We start from the raw sequence: 6,042 nt of genomic DNA on the forward strand, positions 1-6,042 counted from the left end.
AAGGTGGAAGCAGCACCTGTTGAATTGAAAAAGGCAAAAAGATCCAGCGGTTATCCAATTTCCGGATAAAATTTTACTTTTATTTAGTTCATGTAAAAAACTGAAGACAGTTCATGTTAAAGCAATAAAAATATATGTAGTAAACAAGGGTGGAAGTATAATGCTAAACTGCGGACTACGCGTTTCAGCGATTCATGTTCGCCTTCATCCTGATCCATAAGTTTTTCAAAGAAGTGCCAAGAAGTATAAAAAAAAGCAAACAATCCAACCCCCTAAACACATGTGGTATAATTATTCTATTAGAATAGGGTTTAAAAAAGGAAGGGGGTAAGTATTTAAAAATGTTACTGTTAATAGTCTCCATTTTTAGAGAGTTGCTTAAGAAGTTGTAAGGCAGAGCATTGGGGTATTGGCCACGATCAAGACATGCAGAGTTCAGAACGCAGCGGGTCCTGACCTGCGGTGCCGCGCGTCTCCTCCGTAGGAGATCGCAGCTGACTGTGCCCACGATCAAGGTTCAGTGCGCTGCTGTCTCTCGCTTGTGTTCTCCCTACTGAGGACGTATATGATTCCACAGCAAACAATTGACATGCTGCAGTCTGGAAACACACATCACAGGTCAGTGTTTGCTGCGGAAAAAAGCACAGTGGGCACGAGATTTCTAGAAATCCCGTCCACTATGCTTGTACTATACAACGCAGCGTTTTAGATGCAGCTGACGTATGCTGTGTCTAATACGCTGTAAACACTGATCGTTAGCACGCACCCTAAATGATGGGCGAATGTGCTCGATCACGCATCGGGGTGCTCGGGTACTCTCTGTGCACAAATGTGTATTTCATGAAACCGTGAACACAACACAGGCTCGCTTTAGTGAATGATGTGAGTTGGCATCCCAGTGAGAGCTTCCTGTAGTTTCTGACTAGATTTCACTGGAGGTATAAACAATGTTTTCAAATGTAGTGGCTCCGAAAAAAACACAAAAACCCCTTCCTTTCCCCGGAAATGCTCTTGTTTATGGTTGGCTGTATGTAGGTGAAGAGCTGAACTGCCCAATCATTGACTGCCATTATACTCGTTACTTGAGTCAAGCCCGTTCGAGCGTCTGACCTGCGCGACTGAACTAAAAGCACTCGAGCATTGTAGTGTTCGCTCATTATTACGAGTAGCGAGCACTGTACTGCTCGTCCATTACTACCTAGAGAGCACACAATGTATGCCAATTACTGGAGGAGAATCTTGTGCATGCTCAGGATTTTATATGGTAATATACATACATACAGTGAGTTCTGTCTTACAACTACAACTTATACTTTGCATTAAGGGTTCGCTCACATTAGTGTATATCCTCTCATGCAAGAGAATCGGATAATTATACAAATGACACTCGGCTCAAACTCTGAGCCAAGTGTCTGTTTATTGTATTACAATTTCTTTGTCGCTCCATTGGGAGACCCAGACAATTGGATGTATAGCTTCTGCCTCCGGAGGCCACACAAAGTATTACACTTAAAAGTGTAAACCCCTCCCCTCTGCCTATACACCCCCCCCCGTGCATCACGGGCTCCTCAGTTTTTAGCTTTGTGTTGAAGGAGGCTAGCGCCTTAAACTCCCGCCCCCGGCCCTGCCAGTCAGGGGGAAGGGCGGGACGGTCAGTCTGAGGCCGACAGTGAGGGCTGGAGCACACTCGGCTGTCCTCCTCCCCCTCACGTTTCACTCGGGGCACCAGATTCCCGCACTTTTGGGGTTACGCCCACGGCTCCCCCCTCCACTGTAAACGCCGACAGCCATGTTTTTAAGCAGCATCGATGGCCCAAGGAGACTTCCTAGCATCAATCGAAGATCAGTAGTAGCAGTGGCTGACGGTTCAACGCTCAAGAATGCCACGGACAGGCAGAGCTCCTAATGAGATCCATCTATGAAGCCATAGGTGCGTCCGTTGCCCCAGCCTTTGCAGCAGTGTGGGCACTCCAGGCTATCTCAGCTGCTCGGTCTGAGATTAATGCGGTCATACTCTGCTCCGCAATTAGCGTCTTTGACGTCTCAAGCGTCGGTATTTTCATCCTCCGCCGTGCATGCTGTCCTGGACTCGGCTAGCCGTACAGCGGTAGCATCCGCCACTCCGGTGGCAGTCCGCAGGGCCATGTGGCTACGCGAATGGAAGGCAGATTCTGCTTCCAGAAGCTCTTGTCCGGTTTGCTTTTTTCTGGCGACCGATTGTTTGGCGAACAATTGGATGAAACGATTGAGCAGTCCAAGGGAAAGGACTTGTGCTTACCCAGCCCAAACCAAAGAGACCTCAGCACCCTCAGCTAGGTCCCAATCCTCATCGTCCAACAGGATCAACCACCAGGGCGGCACACGCAGTCGTCAAGCCTTCCGAGAAGTTCGGCGGACTCTGCTGTGGGCGAAAGCCACAGCCTCCGCCACCTCCGCAGTTCACATCCCGGGCGTAGAAAACTGAGAAGCAGATTTCTCAGTCGCCAGGGCATGGAAGCAGGGGAATGGTCTCTTCACCCGGACGTGTTTCTAGAGATCTGTTGCCGCTGGGGGAAGCCGGACTTCGACCTAATGGCGTCTCGGCACAGCAACAAGGTCCCGGCATTCATGGCACGGTCTCAAGATCACAGAGCTCTGGCGGCAGACGCCTTAGTTCAGGATTGGTCGCAGTTTCGACTGCCTTATGTCTTTCCTCCTCTGGTACTGCTGCCCAGAGTGTTACGCAAGATCAGGTCCGACTGCCGCCGCGCCATCCTCGTCGCCCCAGACTGGCCGAGGAGGTCATGGTACCCGGATCTGTGGCATCTCACGGTGGGTCAACCGTGGGCACTACCAGACCGACCAGACTTGCTGTCTCAAGGGCCATTTTTCCATCTGAATTCTGTGGCCCTCAACCTGACTGTGTGGCCATTGAGTCCTGGATCCTAGTGTCTTCAGGGTTATCTCAAGAGGTCATTGCCACTATGAGACAGGCCAGGAAACCAACGTCCGCCAAGATCTACCACAGGACGTGGAGGATCTTCTTATCCTGGTGCTCTGATCAGGGTTTTACTCCCTGGCCATTTGCCTTGCCCACTTTTCTATCCTTCCTTCAATCCGGAATGGAAAAGGGTTTGTCTCTCGGCTCTCTTAAGGGACAAGTCTCGGCGCTCTCTGTGTTTTTTCAAAAACGTCTAGCCAGGCTTCCGCAGGTACGCACGTTTCTGCAGGGGGTTTGCCACATAGTCCCTCCTTACAAGCGTCCGCTAGAACCCTGGGATCTGAACAGGGTGCTAACGACCCTTCAGAAACCACCTTTCGAGCCAATGAGGGATATTTCTCTTTCACGCCTTTTGCAGAAGGTGGTCTTCCTAGTGGCAGTCACATCACTTCGGAGAGTGTCTGAGCTAGCTGCACTGTCATGCAAAGCCCCCTTCCTGGTGTTTCACCAGGACAAGGTGGTTCTGCGTCCGGTTCCGGAATTTCTCCCTAAGGTGGTATCCCCTTTTCATCTCAATCAGGATATCTCCTTACCTTCTTTTTGCCCTCATCCAGTTCACCAATGTGAAAAGGATTTGCTCTTATTAGATCTTGTGAGAGCACTCAGACTCTACATTTCTCGTACGGCGCCGCTCGGACACGCTCTTTGTCCTTGTCGCTGGCCAGCGTAAGGGTTCGCAGGCTTCCAAGTCAACCTTGGCTCGGTGGATCAAGGAACCAATTCTTGAAGCCTACCGTTCTTCTGGGCTTCCGGTTCCTTCAGGGCTGAAAGCCCATTCTACCAGAGCCGTGGGTGCGTCCTGGGCATTGCAGCACCAGGCTACGGCTCAGCAGGTGTGTCAGGCGGCTACCTGGTCGAGTCTGCACACTATCACGAAACACTATCAGGTGCATACCTACACTTCGGCAGATGCCAGCCTAGGTAGGCGAGTCCTTCAGGCGGCGGTTGCCCACCTGTAGGAAGGGGCCGTTTTACGGCTCTTTTACCGAGGTATTCTTTTACCCACCCAGGGACTGCTTTTGGACGTCCCAATTGTCTGGGTCTCCCAATGGAGCGACAAAGAAGAAGGGAGTTTTGGTTACTTACCGTAAATTCCTTTTCTTCTAGCTCCAATTGGGAGACCCAGCACCCGCCCCTGTTCCCTTCGGGCTGTTGTTCTTTTGTGTACACATGTTGTTCATGTTGAATTGTTCTTGGTTCATGGTTTTCAGTTCTCCGAACATCCTTCGGATTGAATTTACCTTAGACCAATTTATAAGTTTCCTCCTTCCTGCTTTTGCACCAAAACTGGGGAGCCCGTGATGCACGGGGGGGTGTATAGGCAGAGGTGAGGGGTTTACACTTTTAAGTGTAATACTTTGTGTGGCCTCCGGAGGCAGAAGCTATACACCCAATTGTCTGGGTCTCCCAATTGGAGCTAGAAGAAAAGGAATTTACGGTAAGTAAACAAAATTCCCTTCTTTCTTGCATGCAAAATCAGAGCATGGGTGTGCAGAAGATGGAGAATCTAATTTTCCATCTTCTCCATTGCCTGTGTTGGCGTATATCCGACTGTACTTGGATGTCACCCTAGTGCATTCGGATGATTTGGGCACCCCATAGATATTTAGGGGTGCACCGTTCAAGCATGCTGTGATTGACAGTGTGTAGTGATTTTTATTTTTCACGCCGAATCTTCATGATAAAGTGCCACTGAATGGTACTGCCCCATTGTATAACATTGGAGCAAGTGCTATCCGATAAAACCTTGCATAGCACTCGTCCAAGTTAAAAGCTAAAACTGAGACTTTTGGCAAAAGCATTTGTAAGTTGCTGTTAGCATTGTAACGACATGCTGAAGGTGTAAAATAAGTTAGTGACCGGATCCTTTTAAGGGCGAGTACCAAGTTTATCTTGAGTTATCAAAATATGTCTGAAAATAGTAAATTAAACATCACTCATTCTTAGAGTTAATAAATGTATTTTTAGGCCGGAGCCACACGGGGGACTAATGCGATTCTTGCATAACACTCGGCTCATGCTGGCAGCACAGCAGGAGCCGAGTGTCAGTGCGACAGAGGTCCGATCATGCGATCGGACCTCAGGTAAGGGGGGCGGGCTGGCTTTGAGGAGGGGAGGGAGGAATTTATCTCCCTCTCTCCTCTGTTGTACACTGGTATACTGCGAATGCAGTGCGATTTTTCTCTCGCCCCATAAACTTGAATGGGTGCGAGAGAAAAAAGGATCGCATTACAGTCGTAGGATGCTGCAATTGTTTTCTCAGTCCGATTAGGGCTGAGAAAATAATCGCTCATGTGCGCTGACACACAGACTAATATTGGTCCGAGTGGAATGCGATGTTTTATCGCATTCCACTCATACCAATTTTCACGCCGTGTGTCTTAGGCCTTACTGAACGTCTGGCTACTAAGACCCGCAGAGTCTCCTGTTGAATGGAGTCATAGTGAGCATGTTAAGCATCGATCCAATTTCCTGGGAGTAAAGCATTGCCTGGCATTTGCTCACTACATCTCCATTCACACAGGGCCCCTGCATTCTTGTGAATGTTGGGGTCCTGCGGCCAGACCCCCAGACATCATCCATTCTTCACCCATACAGTGGCTAATTTATGCATGTTGGTTATGGAGCAACTTCCAGGGATAGTTGCTTGCATACATGGTCTTGTGCTTTCTGGAGAGTGAAAGGGACCTCCGTTCTTGCAGTAGTTGGTAGTCCTGGGGTACATTTATGTTATGCACTTATGATATACCGTCAATGTCTCAGATGGTAATTACCCTTTAAATCCATCTATCTTCAGTGGATTATGTTCACTTCTCAAGCTATGAAATACTTTTTCTGTCTGGTGTTTTGTTCCCCTTTATCATATTGAAAAATTGCATTACTTTACATGTTTCTGTTCTTTTTTCTCTTATGGGCAGTGGAGCAAAGTCAGCAATACTTTGTTCTTTTTGTTATATTTTTTTTTTTCTTTTTTTAAAGCAATTTTCTGTTCAATGGAATATGACAAAACTCATTTAATGCACTACTCCAGCATTTCTTTTTTACTGCACTGTTGGAGTGGT

The sequence above is a fragment of the Anomaloglossus baeobatrachus genome, chromosome 5 (genome assembly GCF_048569485.1).
Source record: "Anomaloglossus baeobatrachus isolate aAnoBae1 chromosome 5, aAnoBae1.hap1, whole genome shotgun sequence".
In the NCBI taxonomy this organism is placed as follows: domain Eukaryota; kingdom Metazoa; phylum Chordata; class Amphibia; order Anura; family Aromobatidae; genus Anomaloglossus; species Anomaloglossus baeobatrachus.